This window comes from Miscanthus floridulus, chromosome 8, assembly GCF_019320115.1.
Source record: "Miscanthus floridulus cultivar M001 chromosome 8, ASM1932011v1, whole genome shotgun sequence".
Classification (NCBI taxonomy): Eukaryota; Viridiplantae; Streptophyta; class Magnoliopsida; order Poales; family Poaceae; genus Miscanthus; species Miscanthus floridulus.
The window spans coordinates 129,488,681-129,503,181 of NC_089587.1; the positions used below are offsets into that span (position 1 = coordinate 129,488,681).

Genomic DNA, 14,501 nt, shown 5'->3' on the forward strand with positions numbered 1-14,501 from the left:
TTTTTCCTTGTATCATTGTCAACATCATGCACATATAAGCTCTGCCCCATAATAAATTCTAAAGCTTTAATTCATCACCATTCAACATAGTTCACGTGTTAGCCACGATATCTTGTCATATTTAACTTGACTCAAGTTAATGCAACTAGTTTTATAATTAAAATCAATATAGGTTTTCTACTATGTTGTTTTATACAAATATTAATATGATTATTAATTGCTAATATAAATATGATTTTCAATTATTAATTTTCTTAGCTTAAACAAGCATCATATATGGATTGTTTAGGTGTTCTCACATACTTATTTATTTTGCAAAGATTAAAGTTTAACTTGCTTAATAAATTACATGATAATATTTATAAGATAAAATATGATTAGCTTCACCTCGATTTTATGTACAAATATGATTTGTTTAAACTGAATTAATGACTCTTCCATGTTTTTATTTCAACTAAAATAAATCAAGCTTTTAGTTGTTCCTTTTTGTTTATATAATGTAAGACTCGGTAGTTTTGTTCCTTTTGAACCGTAGACTCATTTTTGGTGTTTCTTGCGCTTTTGTGACCATAGCAACTAGCTCTCTTTTAGCACATTGTTTTCTCTTGTGTGGTGTATTGTTCTTAGTTTTCTATGTTTGCTTCTTGCATGTTTTCCTATGCATGATGTTTGCTATGAGTAGAACGAAAGTCGTATGTGAGCACTGAAGATCAAAAGGTGATGACCAGAAACAAAGTATGAGGAAAATATGATCAAGTGTAAAAGGCAAGTATAGCATGGGATCTTCCTTGTTGTCCTATACACCTTTAATCATTTAATTCATGTTGCATGTGTCTACCTTGACTGCCACTAAGGATTTCCCTAGTCTTTTGTACTTAGTACCTTGTTACCTATGGGGTATTGCATTGGGTAGTATGATGCTAGTGCTCAACCAAAGCCATGATCTTGTTACTTGACTAATGGTATATGCAATAAACATTAAAAGATGCTTTTTAGCAACATGCAACAAGGGGCTAGAGCATTGGGTTGTTTTTATTGTGCTCTAGATCCCTCTCCCTAAGGACTTATCCATAAGTGATCATCCGGGACTTACAGTACAACCATGAGGACTACATGGTTCTGGTCTTAGTCTAGTACCTTGCTCTTTTTAGTTTGTAGTAGTTTACCGAAAGGGCAAGAGGGGCATACCAGGCTGGGTATGGGCCTCATCCCTAGGGTGTGTACTATGCTGCGTGTATAAGTGCCACTTCTGGAGATGACTCCATAACACTTGGGAGATGGAATCCTTAGCGGCTGCTCCATATTAGAACTACTGGGGAAAAGCTTTGTAGTGTACCCTGCCTGCTCACCTTGGAAGTGTTTTGGGAGTTGTAAACCCAGGGCCTATGGGTATCATGACTCATGGTGAAAGTGTACAACCTCTGCAAAGTGTAAAACTGGTATATCAGCCATGCTCACTGGGCACGAGCGGCCTTAGAACATTTATAGGAATAGATGATGAACACTAATGATATGGATGATAAAGATGCTCACTAATGATTATTGTTTATGCTATTCATTATTCATGTTTACCTGATCATGTGTTTATATAGGCTTATGATCAACCAGTCAGTTGTCCCCATGGAATTGGAGTCTTCACCCGAAGGTCAGAGTTGTCTTTCCGCTATTTGCAATCTAAGGTTATATTCTTTATGCTAAGTATGTTATATATTGAGCATTGTCTTTCGATATTACCCTTATTTATAGCTATATGTGATATTTGACTTCCTGGGCTCAAATATGGTGTGTATCTGGTTTTGTTCTTAAAACCTGGGTGCTACAAAGTGGTATCAGAGCAATGCTGACTGTAAGATGCAAACCTAGTAGAAACTGGTTGTTCTAAGGTTTAGAATTTGCTACAAAACTACTTTTTCATCTCCTTGACTAGTTGAATTGATTATTTCTTATCCTTGTCCTATTTTCTTCTCTTCTTGATAGCTTCCTTTGAGCTATTGCTTCTTGTCTCCTTGATTTTTGTTTCTTTGGTTTACTAAAGTTTTTTATGTCACATTATTCAAATTTGCAATGGCCTTTCATCATAATCAAGTCCTTAGGATGTCTACCATTGCTATAGAAGCACATGTAGTTTTGATGTTGTGATGCATGCTTGTTTTATTTGGTGTGTTGCTTGTTTGTCATCCCTATCTTTGTGATCCAAAGAAAGACCCTGAAGACTACACCAACACGAGGATCTTCGTATGGAATATTCTGAGTTTAGCAAAACTCCTATTAAGTGGAGTAGCTTCCTCTACAAAGCATCTTTGACCTTTATCTTCCTTGCTATCCTGTGCAACTCCCAAATCCACTTTATCATGCAAGTTCATTCCTTCATCTCATGAATCCCGAATCAAGGAAGTGTGGAGGCAGTGAAGATCTTCTTTATCTTTCTCCCTAGTCTCTCTGAATCTTGGGACAAGATTCCTGTTTAGTGGGGTAGTTGTCAGACCCTAAATTTTCCAATTTTGGGTTGTGCAAAGAAAACACTAAATAAAATGAATTATTTTAATATTTGGATAAAATTTACCAAGTTTAGTTTGAGCTAGCGCAAATTTAGTTATAGGAAATATATGAATTTTTAAAGTTTTCTAATTTTGATAGGCATTTGGATGATGTGATGTTTGCTTGTTGCTTCTTTGTGTGTTGAGAGCGAGCAAAGTCTTTAAAATGCATTAGTAGGTCAATTTTCCTTCTTCGGCACGCCTTTATCTTTTTCTACATTCAAATTTTTTGTTTCTCGACTCAAGTTTTTGTTGGGAGCTTCCTAAAATCTTTTCTTTGTAACGCAAATCACTCCTTTTAGTTCCTCGTTCGTCAATCAATCTCTACAAACTTCTCAGGAATTTTTCAAGCTTTTTCTGGAACTTGTTCCTACTTGTCTGTGAGCATAATTTAATTTTTAGATACTCTAAATTATCTTATCATGGGCTCCAAATACTTTATTTGGGTTCCTCATGTTCCATAATGTCTCTGGGAATTTTCCCCAAATTTTTAGAGCCTTCGGAGTATTTTTCGTAGCTTAAATAATAATTCTAGACTTTTCTAGAATTATTTTATCCACTGAAATTAATTAATTCCGAAAATAATAAATCTCTCATTTTTCCCAACGCTCAAAGCTCATGTGTAATAATCCTAATAAATCGTAAAGGCCCATGCATTTATTTACTAATGGGTTTTAATGATTATTTAGGCCCATTAGTAAATGTGGAGGTGCAACATCAATTAGTACCATATTGCTAGTTGATGTAGATGTGGGGAGTTTTTCTCATATAAATGTGTACCAACCCCTTGGGCAAAGCACACCAAAACTATCATAAGGGGAGCCCCTAGTTTGGGAAATCCCTCGTGTAGTAAATTAGATTTTTCTCCTCCTCTCGCCGTCGGTGTCAGCCGCCGCCGCCGCCACGCTGCCCAGCCTAGCCATCCTCTTCTCGGCAACAATTAAGGCCTCCTGCCATGTTCCTACCGATCTCTAACATGGCCGTATCCTCTTCTTGTTTCTTTTTCTCACAACAAAATAGATCAACTCCTACTACTGCCCTAGATCACAGCGTCTATCGCTGCTCGTGCTGGCTATTCTCACCTTGAGCCGTGCCGTATGCCCGCACACATGCAACCATCCTCTGCGCCTTGCAGCAAGAGATGCATGTTTGCGTACATGTTTCAGCCTTGAGCACCACGTCGTCTACCTACACATTTGGTGAGTTCTTCTATAATTATCTTTCTTCCTCCCTCTATGCACTTTTTCATGATATTTAGTATCCAGACAATCAATCATGATTTAGCCATCTATTAAAATAACCAATCTACATTCTTTCTTTTGGTATCCAATACTCGATCCATATTAATTCTTTTGTCATCGGTTCCTACGTGAATCATGCTTAGAGTGCATAGGTTCTTTGTTCTATATGAATCCATATAAAACCTCATGTGTAGCTACGTGTTATTATCTTTTCTTTTTCCATGTATCATTGTCAACATCGTGCACATATAAGTTCTACCCCATAAATAAATTCTAAAGCTTTAATTCATCACCATTCCATCCTTTAAGCTCTGATCATTGAACATAGTTCACGGGTTAGCCATGACATCTTGTCATATTTAACTTGACTTAAGTTAATGCAACTAGTTTTATAATTAAAATCAATATAGGTTTTCTACTGCTGTTGTTTTATATACAAATATTAATATGATTATTAATTGCTAATATAAATATGATTTTCAATTATTAATTTTATTAGCTTAAACATGCATCATATATAGCTTGTTTAGATGTTCTCACATACTTATTTATTTTGCAAAGATTAAAGTTTAACTTGCTTAATAAATTACATGATAATATTTATAAGATAAAATATAATTAGATTCACCTCAATTTTATGTATAAATATGATTTGTTTAAACTGAATTAATGACTCTTCCATGTTTTTATTTCAACTAAAATAAATCAAGCTTTTAGTTGTTCCTTTTTGTTTATATAATGTAAGACTCGGTAGTTTTGTTCCTTTTGAACCATAGACTCATTTTTGGTGTTTCTTGCGCTTTTGTGACCGTAGCAACTAGCTCTCTTTTAGTACGTTGTTTTCTCTTATGTGGTGTATTGTTCTTAGTTTTCTATGTTTGCTTCATGCATGTTTTCCTATGCGTGATGTTTGCTACGAGTAGAACGAAAGCCGTATGTGAGCACTGAAGATCAGAAGGTGATGACCAGAAACAAAGTACTGAGAAAAATATGATCAAGTGTAAAAGGCAAGTATAGCATGGGATCTTCCTTGTTGTCCTATACACCTTTAATCATTTAATTCACTAGGTAGCATGCCCATGCGTTGCTATGGGATAACTAACAATTTATACTAAAAACACATGGATCGCATGATAAGATAACAATACTGTTAAATTAAATACCAATGTTAAAGTGACATTTAATCCAAAAATCAAAGTTTATGAATTTAACATAGTCACGGAGTGCGCGGCATCACAGGCTGCACAAACTCTAGAGCTTCTAGAGATTAGGGTCGAATCCAACCTAGAGCCTTAGAACCCTACATCTTTTCTTGGACGGGCCTCACTTTGGATGCGCCGGTAGCAATACCAACGATCTCCAGTCGATGGAACAAGTCGTATGGATCCCCATACAATGGCTTAGACATGTAGATTTTGTTCTCCTTATACTTGGATACACTTGTTCCACTGAAGCTTTCATTAAAATGTTTAGACATGAATAGTGTCTGATCACTGATGTCCCTCACCCTAGACCACTCTGGCATACGGTCGTGGAGGTTGCACTTGTAGATCATGCTAGTTGTAGGTGAAGCTCTATGTCTTGTGGAATGTGCTCACCATGGCACCCACAATGTGCAGCTCACTGTTTGATTCTAGGTATCTATGGTGGTAGAGCCCTACAGGTGGCGACAGCGATGGTAGCAGCGTCGTGGTTGGAGTAGCATCGGCGGCGTTGCTGCTGTAGACGGAGATTTCTCTAGTGTAGTCGATCGCTAAGAACTTGTCTTGGTAGTGGACGATGGACCCCATGGAGAACTCTTGTTTGGTGTCGAGCAGCGTCCATGCGCTGTTGACTCCATCCCGAGCAGAACATGACCTTTGTGGAGCACCCAAGCATGGCCATGGCCACGCACTCACGGCCGGCGGTGTCAAGGCCAGCGCCAAGAGCATGATCTCATGGAAGAACACGTCCCTCATGTCTTCTAGCTTGATGGCTCTACCTATGGCATCCGCATCCCAGTAGCTGTTGGTGGGATGGAGGACCCACCAGGCATGGACCCTAGACACGCATTCCGATGAGGATGCCACCATGACGTGTTCGTCCTGCTAGGCAAGAGCTCAACATGGGGGGCATGGGCACTAGTGAATGGATTCAGTAGTGTCATGGACTGTCGCCTAATCCATGAGCACCATCCACCCACACAAGGAGCCACACGCCATCTTGCCACACACATTGGGCAACGTCTTGGACAAGACCTTCTTCTCTGGAACGTAGTAGAATCTAACATAGTCCAAGTCAGGGTCGAACAGGAGTAGCAAGAGCAGGCCCAAAGGACATGAATGGGATGGCGGCGTGCCATGGGGTGCAATCGGATCGAAAGGATGCCACATCATGGCCTAACACGAGATGCTACCTGATGGACTCGAGGAGATCCTCTGACAGGCTAGATCTCTAGCTAGGGAGAGGTAGGGATCTGCTCTTGGGATTGGGAGGCTGAGCCATGGAAGACAAATGACATCAACTATGGTTCACGCAAGAAATAGCATGCGAGGGCGATGGAACACGTGAGCGTGAAACAAAATGAAAGGAGGAAAAAGCTATCTGTTTTGCAAATGTAAAGAGGGGAAGTAATTAAATGTAGGTAGATTTGGTAAGGTTCTCATAAATGCAAAGAGGTTCCTTTTGTCTTAATTCTCTTTCCTTCTATGTTAATTCTCTTTCCTTTTGCTCGTTGCCATGTATGCTGGTGCATGCAAACATGCAATGTGTATATAGATAGCACAATAATTTTCTACTTCCTATTTTGTCATGATTCCTCTATCACATGATAGGCAATATTCAATCAAGGAGAATGGCACGATCAATTAGTAATTAAGATGTCATGGGATCACAGGCGTGGGCAGACGGACGAACCAAAACAAATGTCACACCAAAAAATGTCCACACTTTGTTCTTTTTAGTTGTAGGAGATACTTTACTGATTTAATGCTCCCACAAGCCTCAACATTGATATGGTAGTTGAAGGTACGTAGCAGGCAAGGGTTGTAAGGCACGACCCATTGATTGTGCAGGTAATGGCCTCAAACTTTTAGCGTGCGGCCATCATTGCGTCGCCGATAGATGGGGTACGAATCCTTTCCCTATGATGTTGCCTCATAGAATGGGCGTGGGCAACTATTCTTGCATGACCCACGGGCCACTGTGCATGGATAGTATGGATTTAGCATCCTACAGGGACCATGATCATATGCTTTGTCACCATCTTGTAGAGCTCAGGGTACTTCTTCTTGTTTGGTAGCTCTGCACTGATAATCATGTCATATTGCTCGGGACATGTGAGCTTGTACTTCCATTCCATTATTAGCAAGAAGTGTGCATGCAGCAAGCCCCTCTTCTAGAACTCCACTACATATACGTAGGCCTTCACCTTCCCAAGTATGTCTTTCTCCATCAACATTTTCCTCATCGCCTCTAACTTTGCTCTGAAGACCCATGTGATGAGATCTGGGCTGATCCTGTGGTGTCTAGCATGGATAAAGTTCATTCTTGATCTCATCCTAGTTAGGGTAGCACATCATTGTGAGGAAGATATTAGGTTTACCATACTTTCACACCAGAGCCATTGCATCCATGTATCGGTGCCTCATATCACAGGGGTCCTCTGATGAATGACAAAGACAGGACAGTACGCCTTCCGACATTCTCAGCAGATCCTTCACCCAAATGCATGCTGTCCACCAGGCCTTGGTATAGGTTAGCCCTCAAAGTATCCTAATTGTTCCTCATGTAGTCTAAATGTGAGCTCTCAATCTTGATGTAGGTGTCGACGACGAACTACTGGAAAAGACACTGGCCATAGAGTATTGGATTAAATATCCCTGGCCGCATCTTGGAACTTGTAGTAGTAGTAGTCACGCATGGAGACACATGTATTCGAAACAGGTTCTATAGGGAGACATTGTTTGAATTAGTATCATGCGTTAACAGAAAAGAGTTTATACTGCATTATTGAAAAGAGTTCAAGTTACCTCCATCATCATCGTCACCATTCTCAACACGCTTTTTGTAGATTGCTTGAGCTCGATCAACGTGAGCCATAGTCACACCCACTTTTGGAATGCAGTTGTGCCACCCGAGCTCACCCATTGGAAAGAACATCGGGTATGACTAGTGGGTCATAGCATGCATTATATGAGCAGATGCCATGTATAGACCGATCCTTCCCTTGTAGGAGAACACTATGCTTGAATTGGCCATGACACTCACTCCCCTCAACCCAGACGGTGGCCACCTCTAATGTCAATGGCACATTATATGTTCTCCAGTCAAGCCGCTGGTCAAGGTTCAACTCGACCCGGTAATCCTTGAGGTTTTCAACGTGTCCCATACTCCTTAGTTGCTATGAGTAGGGATTCCCATTAAAGATACTAACCAATTGCTCTATAACTTCTCTATCTTTTTGGGTGCATTGCTCACAGCACTTGCTCATCCGATGCTCGAGGGACGGATCATTGTCATAAAAATAAAGCTCGAGGTGTCTCTTTTCGACACCATCCTCTTTACCAAATGATCGTATGTTATGGTAAATCTAGCCATGGGCATGGAATGTGTAGACACCGCAGACTCGCATGTTAGTGGTCACACAATCTAGGTGGCAGTATAGAGAAGTGAAAGAGAAGTGGCCATTGAAATATCTTATGTTTGCACGAAAGTGCCTAGCATCAGCGTTCGAGCTTGACCACAACCTCATGAGCTCTGGTGGTGTCTCAGGAGTTGAAAGATGAATCTTTCCACCCCAACAATAGAATCCAGGTGGTTCACCCTCGAATTTCTTTGCATTGCAGTGATCACAAAGTTCGGCACCGATGGTAGCATGTGTGACTCTAACGGGACATTAGCGTAAACCCTATCATATGGATCTGGGACATTAGGCTCACTGTTCTCTTCCTCATCCATGTTGAGAATGTGCTCAACATCGGTTCCCTCCTCATCAGTCTTCTGATAAAATGTTGATGTGTTACGCGTTGAAAGAAAGTTTATGAAAGAATGTTTTGACTATTACATGATGTACCTTGTCTAGCAAAAAAGTACGCCTCATCCTCTTCCTCATCCTCCTCAAATATGACATCCTCATCATAGTCTGTGCAACACGGCCACATATATGATGAGAGAAACATAATGGCATACAAAAAAACAAAAAAGGATAAATTTAATAAAGAAAATACCATCCTCGACCATAGAGTCTAGCGTATGAGCTTGTGCACCATTTGGAGGCATTGAAGAGGTACCATCAACTATAGATGGTTGTGTCTATGTACCTGTGCAATTATTAGGTGGTGGAACTGGAGTTTCCTGGGTGACACCACCTGTAGTAACAAAAGGTATGAGTTTTTAGAATAGAAGAGTGAAGGTGAAAGTACCAACAATATATACTGATCAAGGCTAATTACCATTGTAAACCACACTCGGTTGAGTTGGGTCAGTTCGAATCATTGCACTTTCCATTCGCACACCCTCTAGCACTTCTTCCAATGTTTGCTTCAAAAGCTCAATTGTGATGGCATAGAAGGGCATTTCTCTCTCTAGTGGTCACTCGTTGCCTATGTATGGTCTATGTCATAGCCACTTCAGGGGTATGGACTTCTATATTTTGAACTACAGTTGGCGCAACAGTTAACAGGCATGCCCCTCAATTCGCATATTTCCATCTCGTGTGAAGGCGCTTCATGCGATTGAGGTGAAGAAGGGAAAATAAACTGAGGGTTAAAGTGAGGGCTCTCCATGGCTATTGAGTCTGGATGCAAATTGTTTGCTCAGTGTTCTCTCACCATCCTATTGTATCTTTTCTTGCTCTCTTTTTGTTTCAACTCCTTCTCTTGTGTAGTCATTTGCAGTTTTCTTGTAGCATTTTTTTGTGCGCATCATGATAACTCATTATTCAATACTTGCATTGTTCCTCCCCTTATAGATCTCTTACTCAGGTTATATAACTCTTATCCATTATGACTTTGTCTCATGAAAGTTGCACATGTTGTTGGTACAGATGGCAGCAACAGCTAGAAGTGAGAGTTTCCTATTGATGTTCAGAACTCCTGCTCTGCTTTGGAGAGTCTTGCACTATGCGGGGTATTATGAACTGCCCCTCTATTACTGGAACGAAGTATACCTAGGAGGGACAACCATGGTATGAAGTATAGCTAACCATACTAGCTCATACTAAAGCACCCTTCTAGCAGGAATGGAAGGTGGGAATCTGAAGGAAGAACTCCTTAGAAGGCTGCCCAAGTTATAGCCTTCAAGGTACTCAGTTAGATTTGTTAGTAGCACAGGGATGAGCTTACCAGCAGTGCCGCTGGTACTTTTTCTCTACTGGATCCATCCACAATAGTATGGGCACACTACAACCACAATGTGTTGATCCGAGATTAGGGTGAGCAGGCAGATAGTTCTAGTCCCACCATGAGCGCCATGTTTGTTGTAATTAAGATGTTCTACACTCATCAAGACACCAAGGACTTGTGGCAGGAGTCCTATACTACTTGCATGGATAAGCTCATGAGAGCCGAAGCCACATAGCATAAGCTTAAGAAGCACAGTGCGCAAGCATAAAAAGGCAGCAAGTGAGGCTCGATGGGAAACTGGTCAAGCATATGTAGCTTTGGGAAATCTCCACACCTAAATGGAGCAAGTTGATTAGTAGAGAGCTATCACTCAAGAGGAAAAAGTGGATGATCAAGCAATGTTAGCAGGACTGTGAAAATAGCTAGAGGTTTGCCCGTGCCCAGGTGTTCACAGCTATGCGCCTAGCAGATCCTAGCAAACAACCATGCAACAATGGCAGAAGCAGAATGAGACTAGGTCCCATGCCATGAGTGTCTAGTAGGACCTGCATTGAGAGGCACTTGTGCCAGTAGCTTGCACAGGTCCAGCATGTAGTGATGGATCTTCAGCATGAGGTGCATTATTTGAACAACCAACTACACACAATCCTTAATGAGAAAGAAGATTATAGCTAGGACGAGTAAGATGTGGTGCCAAAGAATGAGGATGATCCTATATCCAACCTCGACAGCGATCATAATGAAGATTAGAATCGCCTAGGGACTAGTTAAAGCACTAGATGTATCCCTACTATTTATGTAATGGACCTATAGTTGAAGTTTGATAATTGCGTTTGGGCTTCTATGTAATATTGGCACTCTACATATGGTTTCGTATTAGGGTTGAACTTTAATGCAATTCCCATTTGTTTTATTGGTGATTATGACTTGTATATTAAAGCACTGCGAGCCCAATAAGTGATCAAATTGGTGATGTCATGTTGCTGATAATGAATTATTATGCCTCTATTTTATTGTATGAATTTAAGATTCTCTCTAGTAATTTTAGTTTGGCATGATTATACAATTCATCTGCAATCTCTTGACATCATCCAATAAATCACTTATTGCTGCAACTTTGCAGATGACTCGCACTCATGCTGGGGCAGGCAGCAGCCAAGAGGGCAATGACGATGACTTACCACCACCGCCGCCAGTGTCTGCTAATGAGTTCTTTGCACAATTCCTAGGAAGTCAGAGAGCTATGGAGGAAACACTATGCCTCATTGCATAGAACACGGCTCACACCCGCCAGCAACAATAGGGGCCTGAGTCAAACCAGTACAGCACTTTCAAGGATTTCCTAGACACCAAGCCTCCTATCTTCAAGGTGGCCGAGGAACCGCTCCAGGCGGATGAATGGCTCAACACTATTGAGCAAAAGTTCTGTCTATTAAGGGTCATGGAACATTAGAAGGTAGAATATGCATCCCATCAGCTATAGGGATCATCTGGGATATGGTGGACCTATTTCTTGTCCTCCTTACCTACCAATGCATAGGTCACATGGGAGCAATTCAAGTTAGCCTTTAGGGGACATCACATTCCCCCAAGGCTGATGCGCATGAAGGTAGCTAAGTTCATGCATCTCACACAAGGGACCAAGACCCTTACTGAATACATGCATGCTTTCAACAATCTATCCTGTTATGCCCTAGGTTTTGTTGATATATAAGAGAAGAAGATCAAAAGCTTCAAAAGAGGTCTTGGCACTAAGATGATGAAAACTATGGCCAACTCGAGGTGCACCACATACAATGAGTTCATTAGTGATGCCTTGACTTAGGAGAGCCACAACAATCTACATGCGATAGCAAAGGACCTGCAAGAGGGCAGCTGAGGCAAGTGCCTCAGGGTCTTCCCAGTCTTGAGCTCCAGTGGTAGCTAGGCCATAGTTTCGACCATCAGCACCCAAGTTCAGGCCTTCCTCCACCAAAAGTTCAGACCAACTAACCTCAGATGGTGTTTTGAAAGGCGTTCACCATTGCCTTACCCAAGGGGAATGGAGAGCAAGGATGCTCAGTAGGACCCAAGAGCAATCAACCCTGCTTCAACTGTAATCAAGTGGGTCATTGGGTCAAGGAATGCCCCCATCCTAAGAAGAACAACAATCAAAACCAGTATAATCAAAGGCAGGCAAATCCTAAAGCACATCTGGGATACGTGCATTACGCCGCTGTTGAAGTGGTTCCTACAGGAGAAGTTGTCACCACTGGTATGTTTCTTTTTAAAAAACATCCCACCATTGTTTTATTTGATTCAGAAGCTTCTCATTCATTTATGAGCCAAGCATTTGCATCTAGACATGATCAGAAAGTAATTGAGGTAAGCAAGGGTGGTTATAGTATAAGTTCAGCTAGGGCTACTATCTCTACAAACAAGATAGTTCAGAAATGTGCTCATCTCTATACAAGAGAGGGAGTATATGATGGATTTGATAGTATTGCCAGGATTATCTTTAGATGTGATCTTAGGCATGAGTTGGATGAGCGATCATGGTGTTCTCATTAACACTAGCCCTCGGACCACTTATGTTGAGAGAACCCAAGGGAGGTAATGCTTTTCTAGTACCACTTTCCCAAAATTTTGAACTCCAACACTTGTCTTGTGCTATCCAAGCCACTACCCTTTGTGATATTCTAGTGGTTTTGTGAGTTTCCTGATGTATTTCCAAATGAGTTACTAGGTTTACCACCTGATAGAGATGTGGAATTTAAGATTGAGTTAGTGCCATATACGACACCTATCTCAAGAAGGCCCTATAGGATGCCACCAAATGAGCTAGTTGAACTTAAAATTCAGCTACAAGAATTGTTCAAAAAAAGGTCTCATTCAACCTAGTTCATCTCCATGGGGATGTCCAGCATTGTTTGTGAAGAAGAAGGACAAGTCCTTGAGAATGTGTGTGGATTATGGGCCACTTAATGCTGTGACCATAAAAAACTAGTAGCCTTTGCCTCATATCGATATCTTGTTCAATCAATTGGCAAAAGCAAAGGTATTCTCCAAGATTGACTTGAGGTCAGGCTATCATTAGATAAAGATCAGGCCAGAGGATATACAGTAAAACCGCTTTCTCCACTAGGTATAGCTTGTATGAGTATTTGGTCATGTGTTTTGGACTAACTGAATGCTCCTGCCTACTTCATGTACTTGATGAATTCGGTATTCATGCCCGAGCTTGACAAGTTTGTGGCCATGTTTATCGATGATATCTCGATTTATTTGGAGAATGAGGTAGATCATGCAGAGCATCTGAGAATTATTCTAGCCTAGATTGAGGGAACATAAGTTATATGCAAAGTTTAGCAAGTGTGAATTTTGGTTGAGCAAAGTACCTTTCTTGGGTCATATCTTATCTAGAGATGGAATATCTATAGACCCATCTAAAGTACAAGAAGTCATGGATTGGAAGGCCCTGACATCGGTTCATGAAGTTTGAAGTTTTCTAGGGTTAGTAGGTTACTATTCATCGTTTCATTCTAGATTTCTCCAAGATAGCTAAGCCTATGACTAGATTACTTCAGAAAGATAAAAAGTTTAGTTGGACACTAGAGTGTGAAGCAGCTTTTCACACCCTAAGGACTCTATTAACTACAACTCCTATTTTAGCACAACCCAACATTGAAAAGCCTTTCGATGTGTTCTGTGATGCGTTGGGTATAGGTTTGGGGTGTGTGCTCATGCAAGAAGGAAGAGTTATTGCCTATGCTTCTCGGTAGTTAAGAAAGCATGAAGTTGATTACCCTACGCATGATTTAGAGCTTGCAGCGGTTGATCATTCATTAAAGATATGGAGGCATTATTTGTTGGGCAACGTATGTCACATATACACTGACCACAAAAGTCTCAAATATATCTTCACTCAACCTGAGCTGAATATGAAACAGCGAAGATGGTTAGAGCTGATCAAGGACTACAATTTGGAAGTGCACTACCATCTAGGGAAAGCCAATGTTGTAGCAGATGCACTTAGTCAGAAGACTCATTGCAACACTTTGGAAGCATTGTTGGAAGATGGATTTAATTTGTTACATCCTATTGTGCTGCACAATATCACTATCAATTGTTCACTTGAGAGCAAAATCATAGAACTATAGAAAACAAATGTAGGAATATTTCACATAAAGAGAAAGATGCAAGAACAAGAAACCAAGCATTTTAGATTAGATGAAAGAGGTGTGCTTATGGTTTGAGGACCGACTTGTGGTACTGAAAGACCGTGAGCTTAGAAATCAAATTTTAGATGAAGCTCATTCATCCAAGTTGTCTATCCATCTAGGTAGTAGCAAAATGTATCAAGATTTAAAAACCCATTTTTGGTGGACCAAGATGAAGAAAGAGATCGCTGCTTATGTCGC

At 40.7% G+C, this 14,501-nt stretch overlaps 1 pseudogene; it reads right to left on the reverse strand.

Moving 5' to 3' along the window:
* Positions 1-8,348: 8,348 nt before the first annotated feature.
* LOC136478085 (uncharacterized) lies at positions 8,349-8,998 on the reverse strand (annotated as a pseudogene).
* Between the last annotated feature and the right edge of the window lie 5,503 nt (positions 8,999-14,501).